We start from the raw sequence: 13376 nt of genomic DNA, 5'->3' as shown, positions 1-13376 counted from the left end.
GAAATTTTAGAATTTTCTCGCAATTCGATTAGAAAGATTCTGGGCGGAGCGACAAAAGGACAGGTAAGCTAATCTTGAATATGGTTTAAGTTTACTTTTGAAATAAATGTATTTATAAATTAAAAGAAAATTCGATATTAAAGAAAAACCCGACGGCTTTTAGAATTTTTAAGCCAACTTTATTTTAAATAATTTATTATAATTAAATTATTAACAAAAAAAAACGTTTTCTTATACCAAACTGTATTTATTTAAGAACATATTTAACATTCATTTGTAGTAATTATGCAAAAACAAATTTATTTTATATTTTTTAGGCATTGAATTCATTAAATGTTTATTATGTGATAAAATACCATTATTTTGTGATTCATCGTTTAAGTTATCTTTATTTCATTCATCAAAAAATAACAATAAATATTTTTTGGCCTATAGTAAATTTTTTATTTTTTAAATAAAATAAGACTAAAAATAAAATTTAAAAATAAAAAGATGATGGAAATTCAACACTTCTTGACGCTTACATTGTTATCGGTGTAGCTGTTGTTGGTGGCAAAATAATTAACCCACTGCTGCCCCCTCAGCGAGGTTAGCCCCTCTTTTTGCTCGCTCTTTGGGCCTTGCATAAAATTATCAGCTGCAGAAATTATAGCAAAATGCTACAAGTTTTTGTTGGTTAATTTGCATCTGGTTTTGTATCAGACGTTTTAATTACAAAATGCTACAACAACAGGTTCGTTTCGATGTTTCAGTCGAGTTGTTTAATTACCTTTGATTGCCGGTAGAATTATGGGAAATGTGGGAACTAATTGATGAACTCCAATCATAATTTTCAGAAAAATTTGCAGTCTGGGATCCATAGGCATTTTAATTATGCAAATTAAGCTTTATTCTTTAATGAGAGGACTATTTTGAAAGGCAGTTATCTAACAATGTTTGCTTTTAAATTAAATATATTAACTATCTTATTTTATATTGCAGATTTAATTAAATGTTAGGAATTCGGTAGAACATTTGAACAAACAAAATATATTATATAAAAAAACTAATTGAAAGAAGTTAAGAAAGAAATAGACTTTACGGACGAACAATTCAAATTAACATATAATTTTAGTCCTTACTTATAGGTATTTTTTGTTTGTTCGTTTTCACTTATAACTTGTTTTCATCTAAAAATGCAGCCATTAAAACCACACCAACTACGTACATTTTACTGCCAATTACGTTAGTCAGCTCACCTTACCTTACGAGGCACCGAGGACTCTTTTCAACTGCCGCTGGCGCAAGGACCCTCGAGGCAGGACCCATTTCCAATTCCAGGAGCGACCATGTTAGCTGCCATTTTCCCCCTTTTATAAGACGGGAACCCCGGAACCCAACCGAAATTGAGTTGAAAATGCTTTCTTACAACTAAATCAAATGTTTTGATAAATTGCCCGGCACACGCAAACATTTCGTTTGGACAAAATGGCCGAGAGAGCTGTCGACTCGAAATATATGGTTGATGCCTATCTGGCCATTAAAACAAGGCCAAGACATTGTAAAAAAAACGAAAAACAATTGCGTGCTTTTTAATGCGATTTTCGTATTTCGCTAAAGTTTTTCCCTGCATTTTGTTATGGTCTTCTGTTGATCTTTCGTCTTACTTTTAATCTATATAAATATTTACATTTTGTGTGGCTGCAGTTGTCAACACAATTGAGCAATTAAATGGGGGATCTCCGCCGAGATCTTCCCATGACTTATCAAGAAAGAGGTTCGGGTTCTTCTCATGACTCTTACGCTGCCGCGGCAATTTTCATTTCAATTTCTGCGCACGCGCAACGTTTCAACCTCCTACTCACGTTCGCCGGGTTTTTCTTCTCCTTTTCTTATAAGATTTTCCCCCTTTGGTTTCATGACTTCCACAATTTATCTGTGATTCCATGTGATTCCATCTTTTGCCTGTGCAGTTTTTCCTGTCATGAGCTAGTCGATGGGATGTTTTAGGGTTGTCATCGTCTCGCTGTATTTATGATTATTGTTATTACTATTTCATCTTCTTCTACTCCTTTGCCCGTGTCGTGAGCTTTGAACTTGAATCCAGCAACTTCAATCCATAAGAAATTATTGAATTCGAGGTTGAGGTTACTCGGCGCAAGAAAATTGCTGGCCGAGAGGTAAGTAATTTAAGATTCCTTTTGCCTGTTCAACATTTGTCTTGAAAATGATATAACTTTCAAATGCCCCGCAGAACTAATTCGAAGCTTCCAACTCTTTTTAATAACTTCAAAGTACACTCAACCAGCAATTTTCATATCCATCTGCAGTCGCTTTTCTAATGGGTTAAGGGCCTCGCATAGGCCTGTGGTTCTGTTTTTCTCTCGCGGCGCTTTCTATTTTTATATGGCGCGTGTGTGGAATCAATGAAATGGAAGATAATTGCACACACCCAGCATTTCCATTATTATTAACATTAACATGAGGAGCAAGGATAAGGGGCGGGGCCAGGTGGGAGAGGAGAGGAGAAAAGTGGGAGGCAGGTGTGTGGCAGTAGCAAGCAACACGTGTGAAAATCAAATTCCATGGCATCACCTACGCAAATTACAAAATGAACACACGCAGCGTCGGCAAAGGGGGGGCCTTCGGGGGGTTAAAGAGCTGGCCTGGAGGGGTTAAGGGGGTCGAGCGCATGCCTGAGCACCAATGGGTTAAGCGCGTTAATCATTTTAAGCATTGACCGGCCTCAGCTTCCTTTCAGTGATGCCGTCAACAAGTAGCTAAAACGTTCTTTAAAAATATTTAACATGGTTAAAATGTCTAGTGTTAAATATTTAACAAATATATAACGGAAATAGCTACTCATAATTTCCGTAAAATTTTCAAAAATCAAAATATTTGAGTCGACATTAAATTATTATATATTATTTTTGTATTATTTGCATTTAAAATTGTTTTAAACTTTAAGGAATACCCTTGACTTAAAATTCTTAAAAAACTTTCAAATTAGTTATAGTAATGAAAGTTAGAAAGAATTTTAAAATATCTATTATAATAGCCTCAACTTGGCGAGAAAATAGCCAAAATGATAACACGTTCCCCTCTCTGTATAATTTTCACTGGCTTTCTCTGTTTTCCTCTCTTACCCATTCATCGATGATTATTGCGTTAATTATTATCCTGCATCCTGGTTTCCAGAAGTCCATGGGGCTATTTCGAAGGCATACTTGTGCGTAAACTTCAAAAGGAATCTCTGTTATTTTCGTATGAGGTGCCTGCTGCCCGGCTTAACCCCTTGCTGCCCCCTTTTGCGAGGTCTTTGTCCTGTTCACTGCCTTGGGCTCGGGGCTGCCTTGGTTTGTCCAGCTGCTGCCTACTTGCCACTCCCACTTTTCCTTTTCCTCGGCCTGTCAGCAGCAACTGACCTAATAATCATTTTCAAAGCGAAAAATTGTTGCTGCCGTGTTGGCCTAACTTATTTCATTCACACTTTGTGCGAGCAGGGGTTAAGGGGGGCGAACTGGTGTTAAACGCTTGGGGAAAACATTTTCCTTTTTTAGCCTTTTGTTGCTGTGTGCATAGCGCCTATTGCGTAGAGTTTTCCGGATTGGACTTTTTGGTTCCAGCCTAATTTGGGCTGCTTTGATGAATGTTTTGAGGGATGGGTGGATTAAGTAAGTTTTAATGGGAATTTGAGATCTGTAAATGTGTTTATGTAGCCTTGAAATAAAAAACAACAGTTCAGAAATATAATATTATTTAAGACAATTCAATCCCCCTCCAAAACCCATTCTTATACCCATTCAAATCAAAAGCTTATCACTAATAGACCATCCCGAGGCCATTTCTCATGGGTCAATCAGTTGGTTTCCCAAAAAAAAAGTAAAGCGAACCAGAAGCAAATGCATTAGAAGATTTCTCTCACCTTTTGAACTCCCAGCGAAGACAATTTAGTCATCAATCAAAAATGTGAATCAAATGCAGTCCAGTCCAAAAGTGTGATTGCTCTTCGAACACGAATAATGATCAAGATATTCAGCTGCCACTTGGCAAAGATAAAAAACCCAAAGAGTTCCGATCGAAGATCAAGAAATTCAGGGGAGAATTCAACAATTAAGGTGAAGCGTTCACCATACTCATACAGCACATCCAAGTGCCAATTAGGCATTTTGTACATTTTTCCTGGTCGAAGGCGACAATTACCAAAGACAAAGTATTGACCACAAAACATTTGTCTTTCCATTTGTCGCTTTATTTGTATGTCTCACTGTCTCACCGGCGACTAATCGAAATTAAATGACGTGTGAATGTTGGCAGCTGCTTTCTGTTCTGTTGGCTTTCCTCCTCACCGACGCTGTGCTGTTATTATTATTGCATAGCTTTCGATTGCTGTCAGTCAGCAGCTCCCAGGTTCCAGGTTCCAGACCTCAGTTCCCGTTCCCCCAATTGCCACCGGCTTCGTTTCAATTGGTATTTGTTATACCCTTTAGTTTAGGAGATATGGGCTCTTCAATACAGAAGTTCATCTGTAGAACAATATTAATATCGATTTTTACTAAATAAACTTTATTTAAATCTTTATATACAAATCTATATTATAGTTTAAATCATTAAAAACATTTTTGGATGTTTGAGATCTAGTAAAACAATGGTGAACTACAAAATTTAAAAATCAAAATAAAACCCATTCTGTTTTTTTAAGCATTTATTAAATTTTGAAAGGTTAAATCGAAGCGCTCTTCAGAAGTAAATTAAAAAAATATATATATATACACTCATAGAAATTTTTACCCTAAATCGCCCTAAAAAACTGACTTTTCGCCCGTGGATTTAGAAAATCGCCCATAAATCGTATCCGCTGGCGATTCGCCCGTGTATTTAGAAAAATTTTCTAAAAAATCCCGATGGAAATTTGGTTTAATTTAGGGCGATTTTTCTTAAAATAAGAAATATTTTCCTGACTTTAGGGTGATTTGCCCTAATTTTAAGGTGTATGTTTCTAAAATTAAGGGCGAATTTTCTGTTTTTATAGGCAAATGCCCTAAAAAATTAGACAAATTAAAAAAAATCGTGTTTGAGCATGCTTAACTGAATTTGGGTTTTGTTTTTTTTTTTAATCGTCTATATTCTGGGAACTGGGACTGCTTTAATTAAACAACACCGGCGGAGGACACCGATTAATATTATTGTATTGGTGTGTAGCTTATATGGGAGCCGCGTTAAGAGGGGGGCCCGATCTATACAGCACAGCCGTTAGAACTGAAAAATCATGTTTGTAAATGAATTAGGGAAATAAATATGAGGAGAAAAAACAACTTACTTTTTTTGGTCATTGCGAGAATCGAACCCACGACCTCTCGGTTTAGAGTCTAACGTCCTACCGCTGCACCACAGACCCATCGCGCAAGACGACGAACAAACTCTGCACACATCTTATTTTCTTGAGGTCTACGTTATAATATGACTAAAGGCAACTAAACCGTATATTTTTTTTCCTGACGACTGTGACAATTAGTCCCGTTTTCTTGCCCGCAAACACAAAGTATGCTTTTAACTCAGAACTCCCATACGTTTTTAAGGTTTAAAGACTACTTTAATTTAAAATTCGGACGAAAAAATGTCCTCAGTATTATAATGTTTAAAAAAAAAAAAAACATAAAAATCAAGTTGAATCACACAGGGTTCGAACCCACAACCCCACGACCTTAGTCCTCATATAGCAAAGTTGAAAGCGCAAGTGATTAGACCGCTGGGCTACCGAATTTCACACTTTTGGAGTGATTTTTAAGGCGAATCGCCCTTGTATTTAGAAAAATTTTAGAAAAAAAAGTAGGGCAATTCGCCGTTGGATTTAGAAAAGGTCAAAACGAAGCAAATCGAAAAAAATCGCCCTAAATATTAGAAAAATAGAAAAATTAACCCTAAAAATATTTTTTTATGGTCACCTGCCTTAAATTTATGGCAAATTTGTCGTAAAAATAGAAAATTTTTCTCAGTTCAAAGGCGAAAAAATTTTTAGGGCGATTTTCTAAAATGTAGAAAATTATTTTTATGAGTGTAAGTGTGTTATCTTATAGCATTTGCTCCAAATCTTTCAATACTTAATATTTCAGTCAAGCATTCTTTTTAAAAATTCTTAAAATAAAAATGTCATTTTCTTTTTTTAATAAGAGCATACGGAGGTCGACTTTAAAGGGCATACCTTAACAATCTGCTCCCGTTCTGTTCGGTTGATTGTCGTATGTCGCTTTTTGTGGTTTTTATCAATTTAGTTGTTATGTTATTGGGCTATTTGAGGAGACCAAAGCCAGACCAGAAGGACCCATAAATTATGACGACTGTCAGTGGATGATTGCAATTGCGTTTGCGATTACGACGAGCTTGTCGATTACCAACTGGCGTTAAAATGTTGTGGCAGCTTTCATAAATTTCGTATAGACTTTCACGCCTGATATTTGTGTGCCACTCATTCCCATGTTCGGACATTTAATTAATGTTTAAATAAACCCGGAGAGTTGGCTTCTTGGCATTTCGCCTCGAGTGTTTTGTGGATCAAAAATAAACTGTGAGAAAATTGGAAAAAGCATCAGACGATCTGCGGAGTGGTTGTGCCACTTATGTTTGATTAAAATTTGTTTAATTTATGATGGCTGACCAACGATGAACTTGTCTGTAAATTGTACAATTTTATGCTTCATTTGTCACGGCCGAGTGGGATTTGTTTTGGTCTGAAATATGGGATGATATATGTATTTTTCCATCAATTTTAGGTTCGATTCGACGACTGGCTCAAAGTTGAGCTGCTCAATCTGGCTTGCAACTGTCATCAAATTGCACTCAGCTCGTCATTATTTACAGCTTTGTGCTAATAGTTGCCTTCTTCATTCAGCAGATGCCTTTTTGTTCTCCATCTCACCGAGCTGGCTAATTTACATATAAATTAAAACTAGAAAAAGTAAGAGATGTGCACACGCATCACAAGGAGGTCTCTTCAGCTGGCAGTTTGTTAACCTCCCAGCTAGTCTCGTTCTTGTATTTTGGCATTAGTTGTCTGGGTTTCGGGTTTCTCAGGCCCCGAAATTCCTTACGAAATTTCATAAATGCCTGGCAATAAGCGACCCAAAGCGGCAGGATAAATCCCAGCGTAGGATATCATGTAAAAAACTCGAGCCACATATGCGACACTTTGCTGCACATGTCCTGCCACAGGACACAAAAGGCATCTCGGGCACAAAAAACCGCAAAATACTTAAATGTCTTTGATGGCTGGCTCTCAAACATCCACATGAACCCCAACCCCAACTTGGTTACCAATTTTAGTTTTCGGCTTGGCATTTTGTGCGCTCCAAAGAATTTCGAACGGATCGAATCCGAAATATTTTCCCAGTTCAAATTTTAATCTGTGCATTTTACAACTAGCATACCATTCCTCAACCTCTTTGATCTGCCAGCCGATTGATATATCAGATCATTAATAATAGTTCGTTTCTTCTAGCTTTTTCCAATCTCTTTGGTTTTTTATTCGGCGCCTACTTTCTTGGCATATTATTTGTTCAATTTCACGGTGTACATACTTAGTTATAGTTGTTATGTTCTCTGGCTTCGATTCGCTTTGGCCACTCAGCTGAAAACATTTGAATTATCATTTTGTGGCACTGCCTAATGATGATTGTTTCGCATTTAATTGGTTTTTCATTCGGTTGGTGGTGCATGACTGGCAAAATCTGTAATTTCAGAAGTTGTAGGGAATTGTAATGAGTTTAAATGATTGAAAAAAATCATTGGATTAATGGTAGTTTTTGTTCTGTTTTTTAGGAGATGATAATTGGAAAAGTATAAATCTTAAAATATATTTATGAACTATAGAATATATAGTCTTGATTTAATTTCCGTATATTTTCACAAACCGAATCTTTCAAAATAAATCGTTTTTATTTCTTGACCCTTTCTAAATGTCAATTTCATTCACTCTACCCTTTTATCCACTTTACCACAAGCCATTACCACATATCATCTTTTCGTCTTTAAGCAAATCGAATCCTAAGCCACTCTAATGGATTCCGAAACCCGACGAAGAACATGGATTCCATATTTCAGTCGACCCAATCACCAACCCCACAACCTCAGAATACCATCTAATTGCCATAATCCATTTATAAGGTAGCATAGTCGCACAATGCACAACAAGGCGAAGCCCGGGGAAAACTGTGGGGAAAAGCGAAGGAAAAAAGGAAAAACAAACAAAATAAGCCAGACAACAGGCAAAGTAAAAAAGTCAGTTGTTGCAATATGACAGGGCTAGTAAATAAATAAGGCGGACAGCCCCCAGAAGTCGTCGAAGCCCCCAGACTTTGGAACCCCCGTCGCCTGCAGTAAAATGATACAAAGAAATGCGAGACGACTTTTCAGTACGATTTCCCGACGTTCGAGGAAAATCCTTTTTATTAGTGCGATAAAAGCCGGCGAAATGTGGAAAAAGTCTACGGAAACGAAACGAAGAAGGGAAATAACAAAAATTTGCATTGCCTACTTGGCGGCGTCTTTTATTTATGAATCTTTTGCCCGTTTTTCCAGCTGTACGGGGAAAAGCTGCGCTTATTATAATTTCCCTTTGTGCATTAGCCAGCCAATCCCGAGCCCAAACCCAAACCCCTTGCCGTCTGCCGCCCACTGTGCACAGTGGGCCTAATGGATGTTTGCTGTCGCTTGTTTTTTACGATTTGTAAGTGCAATCAGTTGTACAAATGCAAATCTCCCATTGGGTTCTTCTGTTTTTTATTTTTCCCGGGCTCAAAGTCATCTAAGTCGTTTAATTTTGTTTAATAAGATTTCGCGGTATTTCCCCGCACGTGTTGCTTTAATAATCCGGCATCAACCACCAAAACAAATTACCCCAAAAATCTCAAGAATTTTCTACGCATTTTTTTCACATTTTTACTCCCATTTGGTTTGGTTTTTCTTCTGTCCCGGGGTTTCACTTTCGTTTTGGGCTTAAGATTTTGATTTGTGTGTTTATCTTTTGAATTTTTATTAGCAAATAAGTTTGCTTTCCGTTTTGAGAAGGGGCCCAAAAAATTTAAATGAGCGGAAATGATGGAAAATAAATATCCGCTTACAATTAGAAGAAGAAATGAGCCGAAACCTAAACATCTGTTGTGGAAATTGCAATTTAATCGCAGGAATTTTCGATTTTCAGTTGGCCACCAGAGTACAGCTGTTGATTTGAAGCATTTGGTAAATAGAGACAAAAGTTATAGACTACTGATAAAGCGATGTTTGCACTGTTGTAGTTAGATTTGTCTACTCATGGGTCTGTTTACCTTTGGCTAAATATATCGAAACATGTGTGCAATCCAGAGCTTATCATGTGGCCGGGCTATCAGCCACCCAATATTCCCACCCACTCTCAATTGTCAATAAAATAATATGTGTGTCTGGGCGAGAGATCTCTTGGGGATACTACAATAGTTCTCTAGTTTTAGAGCTTTGCTTCCGCAACAAAGTCGCCTTTGTTGGGTCCTTTGAAGTTGACCGACCTGAGCGGGGCTTTCAATTAGCTTTACACCTTTCCCGACTTCCAACTTAAGTCGCGAAGAGACCGCACACAAAGCCAGTTGAGGGATGAGTTCCACAGAAATACTGAAATACGAGATAATCGTCAGGGATGAGAGAGATTGAGCATGGGGCGGTCGTGACTGGCGAAACTCACTTTCGCAGTATTTTGTAGAAATGAATTATATCATAAAAAGAAGAATATTATACTATACTCTAAAATAGAAGAAAGACTCCAGAAGACAAGCTACAAACGGTGCATAAACAATTTAATATTTCCAAAATATTGTTATGCAATTACACCCATACATATATCTAAATATTTTAGCAATTAGAAATACAGTAAACTTTTTTATAAAATTAACTTAATAAAACTATTAATTCATTGTAATTTCCAATATCGACTCACGCGGCCACCTTCACAATAGTGGGTTTCTACCGTGTTCATTTATTGATCGTTAAAAATGATTTAGACCTGACAATGAGACATTGTTAAGAGCGACGAGGAGCTCGTAAAATGCTGCGGTTTTTTCGGGTTCTGTTTGCCACTTTTCTGGTAAACCGTTTGCAGTTGAAAAATAAAATAAAGTGAGCCCGAAAAATACTCAAATTAAATAATTTTTCTTATTGTTTGCCATTGGGCTACTGTTCTCTCTTTTTGCGGTTTCTGCGGCCGCCAACTTGTTGAACGACTGAGTTTAAGTTTTAGCTCCTAAAATTCCCAACATGTTACCGACGGCAGAAGAGACAACAAATTAATGTTGTCGAAACACGAGAAAACCTTGTAAACTGTCGACCGTCGAGGTAGAAACCCTTTTTGATTTTTGGCAGGGCCTAAACCCGTAGAAGAATCGCTGGGAAAGAAGCTCCACTCTAGAGGGAAGCTCAGCACGCACGGCAACAACAACCAAGGCAACCAGAATAAAGCAACAACGACGACTTCTTCTTGGCGGCTTTTGACTTTGGCCTTTTGCATGTGGACCTGGTTCTCGGTTGTTGTTGCATTTGTTGCACGCTTAAATGTCTTCTAAGTGGCGTAAATCTTAAATTGTTGCCCCAGGCCCTTCGGCTCTTTCGCTTTTTATGGTTTCAGGACTTTGATTTGCCTTGGCAATCGTCGCAGATTTGGGGGATTAGTTTTAGTCGGTGATTTGGCCGACTTTTTTTTCGTTTGTTCTGATTTTATTTGGTATGCAAATTTTTGTGAGAGTTGCTGATCTACTTTAAAGGAAAATACATTTAATTATGTTTTTGGCCAGACGATTGGATCCAAATTTGTCTGGCAATAGGAGTTTTTTTAACGTCTTTGATTCCTTTTTTTAGACTTCTTTAACACATCTCAGCAAATTAAACTGTAGATCTAAAAGATCAAGTTAATATTTCACTCCCATATTTAATCTTCAGAAAAAAACAGATAAAAGGATATTAAAATGTTCTATCCATTTCGATTTAAAAAAACCAAGAGGATTTTTATTAACCTGTATTCACATATTAATCACCGGTTATTTATTTTATTTTTTAGTCCACTCAAGGGGTGGTAAATAAACCGCTAAAATAAAAAAATAATTAAAAAATCTCCTCTAAAAGAATTTTAATTACTTACCTAGGCAAATTAAAAAGATATTCAAGATATTCATGTTGTTCCTTAGAGTTCCAAGTTTGACTCCTTATTGAACCATTGTGCCGAAATGGAAGGTTTTTATATGTCAGCTCTACAAATCAGCATTAGCTCCGGAAAATTTCGCATTTGTTTTAAAACGAGTATTTTTTCAAACATTTTTATTTTAATTGAGTATTTGTGTTCTCAATTTGAGTATGTGTCAAATTGAGTGTAGGCTCATTCCACGGCAAACGTGACAGGGAGTTGGGGGGTCTTTCCGAAAATATGGAAATAGATATTGTAATATATAATAGCAACTTATCAACTTTCCAAATACTCCATTTTAAAACGTCAAAATTTTCTTGGCTTTATACCCCAATTACTCATCTTAAAGAATAAGCAAATAAAAGGTTATTAAAGAATAAGCAAATAAAAGGTTATTAAAATGTTCGATCCTTCTCGATTTTACAGAACCGAGATGATTTTTAATAACTGTATTCACAAAATAAAATCCGACCCTTTTTTTATATGTTTTGTTAAGTATTTATTTTATTCATTCTTCATACCACACGCCCCTGGGTGGCATGTAAACAGCTAAAAACAAAAACCAAAAATACATTAATCTCCTCAAGAAGTATTTAATGTACTAACCTAGGCAAATTAATAAGACCATTGAAATATTCATATTGTCGTTCAGTGATTCAAATTTCCTCCTTGCTTAACAATTTTACCGAAATGGATTGTTTTTATATGTCAGCACTAAAATTCAGCATTAGTTTTGGAAAATTTCGCATTTACATGGAACCATTTCTAATTACTCCAGTTGTCGACATAAATTAATTTGTCACATTAAATTAACAACTAAGACGTAAAATATTTCAAATTAAATTTTTTTAATAATCGCTTCCTTATGTAAGTAATTGTTTTTCTTTTCAAGGTCATTTAGCTAGGGCCCCTAGTTTACCAGATCTACGACAAAAACGTTAAAAAGGTCATGTTTTTTTCATTAATCCATAAAAATAATTTTCCTTAAAAAACGTTACAATAAATTAACACATAAAAAATAAGAATATTTTTGTTATTTTTTCGAAAGTGTTCAAATATGTAAAGTAGTTCCAAATTTCATCCCGTTTTGGCTGTCGAGTAATTCATCTTTTTTTACTTTTTTGGTACTAGTAATAGGCAGTTTTATCTTATTTTTCCAAAACTCTCCATACAGTTTTTTTAGATTAACTTTTATTTACCTTAGCCAACCATTCGACAATTCTCAGGACAACGACTAGCGACCTTCCCCTCAATTTATACATGGGAAAATGATTGATTGTTGTCAATAGGAAGCTTCCAAAGAAATTAACAGTTCAAGTGTTGCCTAACTCTCCCCCTCTCGAATCGATCCACCGCGCAGCTGTCAAATTCGTAGCATCATATAAATGACATGGAAACAGTCGAAAAAAAAACAAAAATATAGAAGCATTTTTGTCACGCAGCCAAATCGATGACGTCGCAGCAGAAGGCAGAAGGCGGTGTAATCAGTTCCGCTTAGGCAAGTCACAAGTCACAAAAGTAGCTGGATAAGTCGGAACTACACGGCCTATCTGGAGGACTGATGACTGCGACTGCTCTGCTCTGATGATGATGACAGCCGCGTGTGATTGACAGGGATTTATGATTGTTGCCTAAGCAGTTGAAAATTCTGTAAAGTCCTTCTTGGTGGAATATTTCAAGGAAGTGAGGGAGTGGAAGAATTGCAGACCCCAAGTGAATGACCTGCTTGCATTTTGTCTTCGTGTCAATGAATGGCAAGAAAAACACAAACAAACATTTATTCATTCAAATGCTGTGAAAATTGCATATTATGTGGACAGACAGTGGAGGGCCAATAACTTGGAAAGGGCTTTATTACAAACTCATATAAACAAATATTCTTATTACTCTACATTTTTGAATAAATAAAATCAACTACTAATTATATTCGACTTGTAGGTAAATAGTGTCAGTTTTATTCATATAAAACATACTAATAATAAACTATACTAGTTACAATTACAAAAGGTTAACATAAATATATTTTGTTACATTTGTTTTAAAATCCTAAAAAATGTACGTTAATATAACTGTCTTTCCTTAATATCAAAATATTCTTTTTCTATATTAATTCTATTTTGATTTCTTTTTTTTTGTCCCCACTGTACTTGCAGTCATCTTCGCTTTTTGGTTCACTCACCTCGCCTTGAGTAAACATTTT

General features: G+C 36.1%; 1 protein-coding gene and 1 long non-coding RNA gene across 4 annotated transcripts in view; one reads left to right on the top strand and one right to left on the bottom strand.

Moving 5' to 3' along the window:
* LOC108068798 (phospholipase A2 inhibitor beta) overlaps window positions 1-13376 on the top strand; it is a 61349-nt gene that overhangs the window by 32194 nt on the left and 15779 nt on the right. The gene's annotated exons all lie outside the window — the stretch shown is intronic.
* Window positions 5224-12390, bottom strand: LOC108068802 (uncharacterized). Of its 3 annotated transcripts, none has more exons than XR_011417961.1 (5): window positions 12376-12390; window positions 11783-11890; window positions 11135-11725; window positions 5300-11080; window positions 5224-5238 (listed from the first exon to the last, which is right to left on the bottom strand). It is a non-coding gene; the product is annotated as an uncharacterized lncRNA (long non-coding RNA). The 3 variants fall into 3 exon arrangements; XR_001770456.3 differs by lacking the exon at window positions 5224-5238 and having other exon boundaries at window positions 7356-7703; window positions 9516-11080; XR_011417959.1 differs by lacking the exon at window positions 5224-5238 and having other exon boundaries at window positions 10957-11080; window positions 11783-11992.

This window comes from Drosophila takahashii, chromosome 2L (genome assembly GCF_030179915.1).
Source record: "Drosophila takahashii strain IR98-3 E-12201 chromosome 2L, DtakHiC1v2, whole genome shotgun sequence".
Taxonomy (NCBI): domain Eukaryota; kingdom Metazoa; phylum Arthropoda; class Insecta; order Diptera; family Drosophilidae; genus Drosophila; species Drosophila takahashii.
This window is presented reverse-complemented; position numbering and strand designations above follow the sequence as displayed.